Source organism: Nicotiana tabacum, chromosome 1 (assembly GCF_000715075.1).
Source record: "Nicotiana tabacum cultivar K326 chromosome 1, ASM71507v2, whole genome shotgun sequence".
Classification (NCBI taxonomy): domain Eukaryota; kingdom Viridiplantae; phylum Streptophyta; class Magnoliopsida; order Solanales; family Solanaceae; genus Nicotiana; species Nicotiana tabacum.
In genome coordinates this window covers 148,305,586-148,316,276 of record NC_134080.1, presented here as the reverse complement: position 1 = coordinate 148,316,276, position 10,691 = coordinate 148,305,586, and the positions used below count along the sequence as shown (strand labels likewise).

The 10,691-nt window shown below is 42.5% G+C and overlaps 1 long non-coding RNA gene across 1 annotated transcript; it reads right to left on the bottom strand.

Annotated features, from left to right (window-relative positions):
• Positions 1-3,576: 3,576 nt before the first annotated feature.
• On the bottom strand, positions 3,577-8,437 carry LOC107777752 (uncharacterized). Its single transcript, XR_001646257.2, has 2 exons — positions 4,225-8,437; positions 3,577-4,121 (listed from the first exon to the last, which is right to left on the bottom strand). It is a non-coding gene; the product is annotated as an uncharacterized LOC107777752 (long non-coding RNA).
• Positions 8,438-10,691: the final 2,254 nt, after the last annotated feature.

The window sequence follows — 10,691 nt, the reverse complement described above, 5'->3', positions numbered from 1 at the left end:
ATCTAAGAAAGAAAAATAAAAAATCTTTTTGGTGTTTTTTCGAGACTAACTTCCCTCAAGAAAGTTGTCTAAAGGATCCGTCATCAGGAAGAGTCTACGTATTGACTTCCTATATATTTTTTTTCTCGACTCAGTCCCTCAAGAACCCTGTCGACAGGGATCCATCGTCGGGACGAGCCATGTAATTGTTTTAAACTAATGATTTCTACTCAACATCATCAAACGTATCAAAGCAAAATGAAACAAAACAAAACAAATAGTCAAGTGATATAATCACATATATACACTGAAGGAATCCCCACCCCACACTTAAAAATGAAGACATGTCCCCATGGCTTAGAATTTTAAAGAGCAGTGAGGTAAAGGTACTCCCCTGAAGGCTCACTCCTGGTCGGAGACGGTGTATGGGTTGACATGGCACGCATGACCCAGAGCTCGCAGTCAGCCCATGAATTTCTTTTACGACTTCACTTGTCAGTCAGCTATCGCGTCGACTCGAGTGCCAAATCAGTCACCGAGGTTTGCAAACCAGCCATCTCTGCCTCTATTGCAGTAAAACGGGAAACCCGGGCAGCTCTTGAAGATGTTGCTGTCCCCGAGGGTCCTGCTGCTGCCACATTTTGCTCCTGAACTGGCGGTGCTGTCCCCATGTTCTCCTCAACATCCTCTCCATCATGAGAATTATCAGAGCTACTGCTTGCAGACTGGCCACCTCCCACCTCCAGTACTTCTGGCTCCTTGCCCGTGGTCACCTTATCAGCACGGAATTGGCCTTCCCTTTTTACCAACCCATCCACAATTGGATTTTCAAGCACCTGCGCATCCCTGCATAATTGAGTAACTAAAGACGGGATAAAGAAACCATACCTCTTGACTTGGCTGCGAACGAATATCTCATCATGCATCACTTTGGACACATTGAAGTCGTAACCATTTCCAAAGCACCAAATCAATGCAGCACGGGGTCCATTGACCTCTGTAGTATTGTGAAATGGAATCAAGCAGTTGTTTATGAGGTGCAGCCAGCACTTCCCTTCAAAGGTGAGTGCTGAGGAATGAAACTTCTCCCCAGAGTCCATCCAGATCACTTCTTTCCCGGGTGCACAAATTGTCTCAAAGAATCGCGCCTATTTTTTGTTCGTTGGGTTGTGACCGTATTCAAAGAAGTCATCATAAGCAGCTGGAGGTGGAGGCAGCTGGTAGGCTGTTCGTATCGCCTCCATAGAAGCATTCACTGCCCTTCGGCGCACCATGACTACTCCATTATCATGCTCCGGCACATTTGCATAAAATTCCCGCACAACCATTGCATTTCCCTTACCGGGCTCATTGATGAATGTGTGCAAACCCCGCCTCACCAACTCCACGTACATATAAGGGCAGTGTCTCTGGAGCTGTCTGACATGGATACCTCTCTCCGGAATTGGCTTTTTACGAGCCTTTTCCCCAAAACGGGGCTGAGCATTGCCCGAAACAAATCTGGAGCTGTCAAAAGATCGTGCGGGTGCAGCCCCCTAGGACCGAGATGAGCCTGCCCGACTGCTCGATGAGGCCCCTGTGGCGCATATTTTCCTAGAGGGAGTCATGATACGTGCAAAACGGGAGCACATTAGCCCAACCCAACAAAAATATTGTGACTTAATGCGGTTACTCAGACTTCACACGCATAAGTGGTCACAATGACATAATCATGCTCATTGGGACTTTTTCACAAATACCTTGTGAGCATTAGGCATTCACAACATCTTTTAAGGTTTTGAGAACAAGAACCACCCCCATACATCTACCAACAACACATATCAAGGGGGATTCCACCCCACACTTATTATCCACCAACACTACGACATCTTGCACCAAGTTCTCTACAAAATCTAAGTACAACTACTACAACATAGGCCTAAGAATACAATAAACAACTCTGAAAAATAAAGAGAGCAAAAGAGAAGAAAGAAACTAGGGCTCATACCTGTGGTGAAGGAGGATAGGGAGGATGCTAGTGAACTCGGAGGGGGGGGGGTCGTGAGATGGGGAGGTGAGGGTTTGGGAGTTGTTAGAAGAGGGAAGGGTATGGGAAGATGGTTTTATTGGATGGGGGTTTGGGAGTGGTTTTATTAGATGTGGGGGGAGTAATTAGAAAAAAGAAAGAAAAATGAAAAACAATTAAAAGACTCTTTAAACGCCGGGTTTTCGACGGACTAGCGCACCCAGGTGCGCGCCCGCACTAGTTTTAGCGCGTCCAACACAGAAACGTCAGGAAACTAGCGCACCCAAGTGCGCGCCCAGGTGCACGGTCGCGCTAGTAGCGCGTCCAGGTGCGCGAGCGTGCTCATTTTAGCGCGGCCAAGGCAGAAGCTGTGAAATTTAGCGCGCCCGGTAGCGCGTCCAAGTGCGCGAGCGCACATCTGGGCAATTTGTTTCTTCAACTTTTCACCTATTCTTACCTCGTTCATGTGCCTTAGCACATACCCTTTGTCACTTGCATTGGTTAGTTCGTCCTAAAATACAAAATTAACACTACTACTATCGTTGGGTTGCCTCCCAACCAGCGCCTGATTCAATTTTGCGGCATGACAGTTATAATAATTCAATGGGTTGCCTCCCATCCAGTGCCTGATTTAACGTCGCGGCACGACTCAACACGTCCTCACGCATCCGTCAAATCCACCGAGGTCTTTTGATGTGCAAAGTCACCGCCCCAGTAGGGTTTTATCCTTTGACCATTCACCAAGAAAGTACCAGTTGAACTCATATCCAGCAATTCCACAGCTCCATTAGGCTTCACACTTACCACAACAAAAGGGCCTGACCACCGAGATTTAAGCTTTCCGAGAAAAAAACTTTAACCTCGAATTGAACAAAAGAACTTTTTGCCCTGGCTCGAACTCTCGATGTTGAATGTGCCAAAAACGGCGCCAAAAACTTGTTGCGACCAAAAACCCTCACGCAAGTGCACGTGATCATCAAGTAATAGAGTAGTGAGTAGAGTATCATTCCCACGAAGACTTGTGATTAACTATTGACCGGTTCAAACCCAATTACTTTATCTATCCAAGTGGTTTTTCACAAATTAGAGATGTAATTGTTTTACTACCTAAACTATCAAGAATTAATCCAACTAGAACAATTAACCAAACAAATAACAGTTTCAAGTAACAAACAGTAGGAGAGGATATTCCAGGGCCACAGGCTAATTAACAATCGTGTTATGTTCTTGTCTTAAAATGACTAGTCGATTTATCTAGGTTATTGATTGACATGGTTGATATTACTCATAAGAATCTGTCGAGTTCTTACTCGCCTATTCAAGTTAACCCAATGCCTATATGTCTATGGAATTAAGATTAACGAAAATGCATTTACACTTCCAATATTTCAACCAAACAAGGCAATTGGGTATATGTCTATCCCAATTGCTAATCTGTTCCCCGAGGCCCGGGTTGAAGAACTTGCTCTATTTAATTCTATAAGCAATCTAAAGTTCCCACTCTCGAGTTCAACTAAAGATTCGTAGATAGTATTTCACTGTTAGCTACTTAGCAAAATAATTAAACGCAGAAGTAAATAAACAACCCAATATGATAAACCAACTTTGTCAAATTAAACTCCAAACAACAACATTTATATTTTACCCATGACCCCAGAATAATGGGTTTTAGCCACTCATACTAGTGTTCATCACAAATAAGTTCAATTTCATCACAAATAGCAAAAACAAAGAGAAGAAAATAAGAACTTGATGGTCAAAACTCCTCCTTGCGTCTCGCCTCTCTATTTCTTGCACTAGACTCTCAAAAACCTCCCCTCTTTTCCTTGGGCGAGCTTGAATTTATATAGGTTAAGTGGGTTTCCCTCCAGATTTCCAATTTTTCCCCCAAATAATTCTTCCCGAAATTTGGACTAGCGCGACCGCGCACCTGGGCGCGCATGTGGCCGCGCTAGTTGGCGAGGCTTCTGTCTTGGACGCGCTAAAAGTAGCGCGGGCGCGCATCTGGGCGCGCATGTCCAGCTTCCTGTTTCGTCGTTTCTTTTCCTCGTCTTCAAGCATACTCAGCTCTGATAAATCTTTCTTGCTCCAAAATGGTTCCAATCACACTTTTAAGGTATCACCTAGGCTCCTCAACCTGAAATGTATACAACTCACAATTAGAGCCCATTTTTCATCAATTAACCATATTATGATATTGAAATATAAACAAGTGGAGGCGTGAACAATCGCCAAATTACCTAGATTTATCCTGTTATCAACAGCCCGAGCCTATCGGATCAATTCAAGCTTGGTCCGAGGTACGACGATGGACTTGGAAAAGATCCACGTCGATCGGCAGAGGATCGGACAGAAACCTCGCATCCAAGTTAGATATCAGCGGTCAACAACAAAAAAAAAACATTCAAAGGCCTCGAAGGGCACGAGAGCATACAATAATAGGGCAAGAATCGAAAACAGAAATCAATGAAGTATCTTCATATTCATAAATATCCATGTACAATTACAAAAGCCTATAGAGGATCTCTACACAGAAACAAAGGAATGGAAGGATGTACATGTGATGAAACTCAAGAACCTGGTCCGTCCTTGAAGGTCCATCTCTGGTATCAGCATCCTCGAGCGCCGGCCCCTCGAAGCTCGCATCTTCGGGGGTGATTCCTTCAACCACCATCTCCTCTAGGTTCCCAGCTCGATCCCGGGAAGGGTTCCCACCAAGGGAAAAGATAAAGAAGAGGAAAAGGGGGGATGCAGAGGAGGCAGAGAAAAGGGACATGGCCCGTTAAAGCCAAAGGTCGAAGATTCGGTGGGCCCCAGCCTCGACGGCCGGTAGTGCCATTTTATCCCTTGGGAAAGGAAAAACCCAAGGGATGAAGTGACACACCAGGCCTAGGTAGTAGAGTGAGCAACAGTGCATAGTCCGAAAGACTGTCTACAAAAAGGGAGAATCGATTCCCCGTCTATTACTAGCTCGGGCAAACGACAACAGCAACAACAAACATAACAAAAACCACAACAGCAACGCAACAGCACGGTCGTGCTCGGCAAAGGGAAGCTCCGACAAGAGGCCGCAACACAGCCTACGGGAGCTCTACCGAACGGCCTTGAGGCCATGAGCCCCAAGCAAAATGTTCAAGGATAGAGGAAGATGATAAGAAGAAATGGGCAAATGAGCTAACGAAGGTACTTGGATAGAAATACCAATGCCAACGCACCCCCATTTACATCGGGTAATGACACGATCATCGAGGTTTCGGAAGATTAACCGGCAGACGCAATTACTGCATTCTTAAAGAACCAAATCGACGGTAGAGCATTCATCTTGGAGAACGGGAATCGATAGTGCATTGAATGATGTCAAATACACAAGTCCATGGGACACCCCGGTGGCCAAAAAGGCTCACGCCACAGGTTGCATCATTGGTATGACGTCACGGTAAGAAGCTCGTGGAGTCAAGTGTTAGAATCATTTCCCATCGCTTCGTTCTGGGAAATGCGGAGACTATCTGTATGTGGAAAATCAGAGGACTTAATTTCTCGCTATCAAGCCACTTCGGAAGAATAACTCGAGGCCCCAAGGGCATGGAGCCGCGACCGAGTCCCCTCACTCGGGGCTCGTCGAGGCCTGACTCAAAGAAGATGAAGGTCGGGGCTAGAGCAAAAGAGGAAGTTCCCAAGGCACGCAACTAAATCTAACAGGGCCGACCTATCCAGGGCCTATGCCGAAGCATCAAGTCTAAGCCGTCCCATCTCCATACTTTATAATTAACGTATGTTGTACTATATTCGGGTTCCCTTCCTATACAAAGGGAACCCACAGTACTTTGTAAAGGGATGATGTTGCTCCAACCATTCTCCACAAGATCAATAATATCTCTCTCTCTATTATCTTCTCTCTAACTTACTCGTTCCTACTAGCTCGAGGCCACTCTTAGCGTTTATTGATTTCATACTTATTCTTAATTCATTGCATGATATTGGCCATAAAGAGCCTTGTTTGATCATATCTCAATTGTTATCCGATCCTCGACTACCCCTGATAGCTCGAGCTCGAGCCAGATATCAGCATCAAGGTCCTTCATTGACCAGTCCGAGGCTCGGGATGTAAGCATCTCGGTTTGACTACTGCCTCGTTTTAGCTTCTATTTCTTCATTGAACTTCATACCCTTCACATAAACTGCACTAACAATTAGCATAAAAATAGATCACATATTTTAGAATCCCATTTACAAATTTAATTGTTTTTACCATTTTCACGGTAAATAGGCAACGACCTAAAGGACGACAAAATCGAGTCTGTCTTACTGAAAGAGTTCGAAAAAACGCTCTCGAAAGGGGCCATGATGTGGTATCATAACCTAGCTCCTAACTCCATAGACGCATTTGCCATGGTGGTAGATTCTTTCATAAAGGCACATGCTGGTGCCATAAAAGTAGCAACAATGAAGTCTGTCGTCTTCAAGATCAAGCAAAGGGAGAATGAGATGCCGTGAGAGTTCGTATCTTGCTTTTGAATAGAACGAATTGAACTACCACCAATCTCCGACGACTAGGCGGTGCAGGCCTTCACTCAAGGCCTGAATGAATGAAGCTCGGTGGCTTCGAAGAAGTTGAAATAGAATCTGGTTGAATATCCCGTCGTGACCTGGTCGGACGTTCACAATCGATATCAATCGAAACTCAAGGTCGAGGACGACCAACTAGGAGCCCCCTCAAGCTCGATATACCCAAGCAGGCTTCTGGCGATGGAGCCAAAGCCAAACAAAGAAAGGTACCAGCCATACACCGAAGACAGGAGAAATGCCCCGAGGCGTAACATACCCCACAATGATCAAAGAATGGACCGAGGTCGAAATCCTCGAGGACTCATCAACAGAGCTGGATTCGATAGGCACACAGGGCCAACGAAGGTACCTCACTTTCGGATTACAACTGCAACATCGATGTATCAGACATCGTGTTCGCCATTAGTAAAATCAGAGACGCGAGGTGGCCCAGGCCTGTGCAATCAAATCCTTCGCAAAGAAGTCATAACTTAGTGTGTGCCACACCTCCTTTTTACCATACGAGGGGGCATAAAGGAGTTTTTTCCAATTAAAGTGACATTAGTCGAAATGGAATTATTTTATTTAATTTTTTAGACTCGCCACTTGGAATAATTTATTTTTGGTGTCCCAAGTCACCGGTTTATTTTTAAATCCCAAATCGAGGAAATTTTCGAATTTATTTAAAAGTCTGCGAACTAGAAATTCTAGATAAGGAATTATGTTAACCCGGGAGAAGATATTAGGCATTTCCGGGTTCCGTGGTTCTAGCACGGTCGCATATCAATTTATACTTGGCTTAAATAAATTATTTAATTACTCATTTTAGGACCTTTGTGCATTTATGCCTTTAACCACTTTTAGTTGCTTGATTTATTCATAATTAAAGAATGGAGTCACAAGTACATGTACTCATTTTGTTTGCCGCGTTAAAAAACATGTCACGCGTATGTGTCCACAATTAATCATGCTTTATTAATTTATAAGAAAGTTTGGTTGAAGTTACGCGAACGCATACCTTGATTTATTTTAGAAAAATCATAACTTTTACGCGAACGTATTCATAATCACGATGATAGATTAAAAGCGTGCCTAAAAGCAAACTACGGTGCAATTATTTACCGAGCGATATTTGGTTTTGACGTTATGAGCCATATATTCATCTTTTTACCCAAAAAAATGCAAGAATTATCTTTTAAATGCTAGAATAAACCAATTCAAATAAATGAAGGGAATGCTGAGGGATGAAGATTATTTGATATTAATTGATCTTGTGTTCTTCATATATAATAATATAATTAAGAAAAAGACATGCCATTTAATAGCAAACTGAGCTGAGTGTCATTTTAGTAGTCCATCCACATGGTTTTTAATGAAGGAAACTTCGAGAGAACTAGGATTCTAATTAAAATAGACCAACTTGATAATAGAATATTGGAGTTATAACTCAGCTTAGGGAACTTCAACTTCTATATAAGAAACCCTAATGCTCAAGTTTTCACTCACCCCAACTTAGTGTTTTTCAAATTTCCCTCATGAAAAAATCTTCCTGGAACTTAATAAATACTAGAGTTATTGGGCCGGCAGACTAAACCCATTGGGTAAGTATCTCATTTCCAACTTCAAGATTACACAACATCCCAATAAACAAAACCCGTCAACTTAATGAATCGACTCTAGCATGCTACAGCCCACTATTTCCATATCTAGTACTTAGTTTCTTTCTCACTTAACCCAGCAAACAACACATATGGAGAAAATTTATTTCTTTAATTGCTGATAGAATTGATATGAATCAAGCAAACAAAATCACATAATAAAATATTTAAACAAAAAAAACTAAAAATAATAGAAGCATTCATGTAAGGAAAACAATGGATTCAAGGAAATGAATCAAAATAAATTAAAGGAAATGAACCTTTGATATGGAAATTCTGTCAATAGATTGATAAGACAAACTTCTTCATGAAATGGATACACCTCAATGATCGTTCTTCCAGAATAAAACGAAACCATGCAACACCAAACTGACCGGAAGAAAATTCTAACAGAACCTCGAACTAGCAACCTCGACCGTTGTGTGTGTGTGTGTCTCTTTTTTGGTTGAGAGCAAGAAGAAGATGAAATCACCAGAAAGGGAGGAAGGCGCTGGTTCTCTCTCTGTTAGGTTCTGGCCGATTCTTCTTAAGGGAAGTGGGGGTGAGGCTCTGTTTTTGTTATAGAGTTGGGAACGGCTGCTCAGGTTCAGGGAGATGGGGGTCGCCGGTCTTGATGAAGAAAGGGTGGGGTCTGGCTGCTGATTTTTGGATATTAAAGCTCTTATTTTTGGTCAGTCGTTTCCTTTTTTCTCATTGTATATGTGTGTGTGTATCCTTTCTGCGTTCTTGTTTGTCCAAAAGAGCAAGGAGGTTAAAAGCTTTTCTCTTGAAGGTCGGCCGCTTCCAGTTTTAGGAATTGTTTGGTCCTTTTTTATTTTATTTTTATTTTTTAGTCTTCGGAATTTTGGAATAGAAGAAGCTACTGTTTTTGTTGTGTAGGGGTCTAGGATCTGATGGTCATTTTTTCCTAGGTTTCCTAATGTGTGTATTTATGGTAAGGGGTCTAGGGTTAAGGATGGGGTAATGGGCTTGACGGAATTTGGGTCTTAAAAATTAATTGGGCCATTTTAGAAATCGGCCCAATTTTAAAAGAGACAAGACCAAAAATATATTCTTCTTATTTTCCCTTTCTTTGTTTTTTTCCTTTTTCTTTTCTTTTCTTTAATTAATTAAAATCTTAAATCAATCTATTTTTGTAGAAACAAAATTCTTTATTTATTTTTAACATTAAAACAACTAATTAACTTAAAATTAAAGAAAAATACTAACTTTAAAGGCTAAAATCTAAATATGACCATTTTTGTGATTTTTAATTTTTGCTTAATAAAATTAATTCCTACATGCAAATTGAACCTAAGATGCCATGAAATTAAAACATGACAATTTTTATGATTTTAAAATATCAAAAATGCATGGAATGCAACTAAATAAAAAAAACTCCTAAAAATCAATTAAAATTATTTTTGGTCTATTTTTAGGAGTTATTTTCATGTATGACAAAAATTAGGTGCTCATAGTGTGTGAATTCCACAACACGCACCGCCACAGGACCGATGACTACCACCAGCTCCGAGAAGAAGTAGCCAGACTACTCAGTAAAGGTCACCTCCGAGTGTTCCTCAGCGACTGGGCCAAAAATCATTTACGGGAAAGAGAGGCGGCCGAGAAGAACGATACGCATGAGCCACAACATGTCATCCACTTGATCTTGGGAGGCATCGATGCCCCACAGGAGCCCGTGATGAGAAGAACAAAAATATCCATCACTAGAGAAAAGCGAACTCGGGGATACATACCCGAGGATGCTCTCACATTCAGCGACAAGGACATCTAGACCTGGTAATCTCTTTCTTGTAAATACATTTCAAATTAAACGTGTATTTGTGGATCCAGGTAGCTCGGCTAACATTATCAGGTCGACGGTGGTAGAGCAGCTCAGACTGCTTGACCAAATCATACCTGCCTCTCGAGTCCTCAACAGATTCAACATGGCGAACAAAACAACGAAAGGGGAAATCACCCTCCCAGTCAACGTGGCCGGCACAACCCAAAATGCCGAATTCCATGTCATCGAAGGAGACATGAGGTACAACGCCTTGCTCGGAAGACCATGGATACACTTCATGAGAGCAGTACCATCCACCCTCCATCAAATGACAAAATTTTGGACAAAGGATGGAATTAAAACCGTCTTCGAGGAACAATATGCGGCGAGATAAATGTTCGCGGTACACGATGTGGCCCTGACACCGGTACCTCCACCTTTGAAGGAGCCGAAGGATAAGAAAACAGTAAAATAGCGATAACAAGCTACACTCTTAGCTATCCCCAACTAAATAAAGCAGGGGACTGTACCGCGTCCTCATCACAAGCGGCTGAAACAAATCAAGGCTCGAAACACCGCCGACATAAGGTATGACCGTCTCCTTTCTCTTTCAATTACATTCTACACTAACCTGAATACATGTGTCCGATCAAAACGGCCAAAGAACTCTCTACCTCGAAGGCCTTAGGTTTCAAAAGCAAGCGTTGCACTATTTTCCTTCGATCGGGTTTTTATCCCA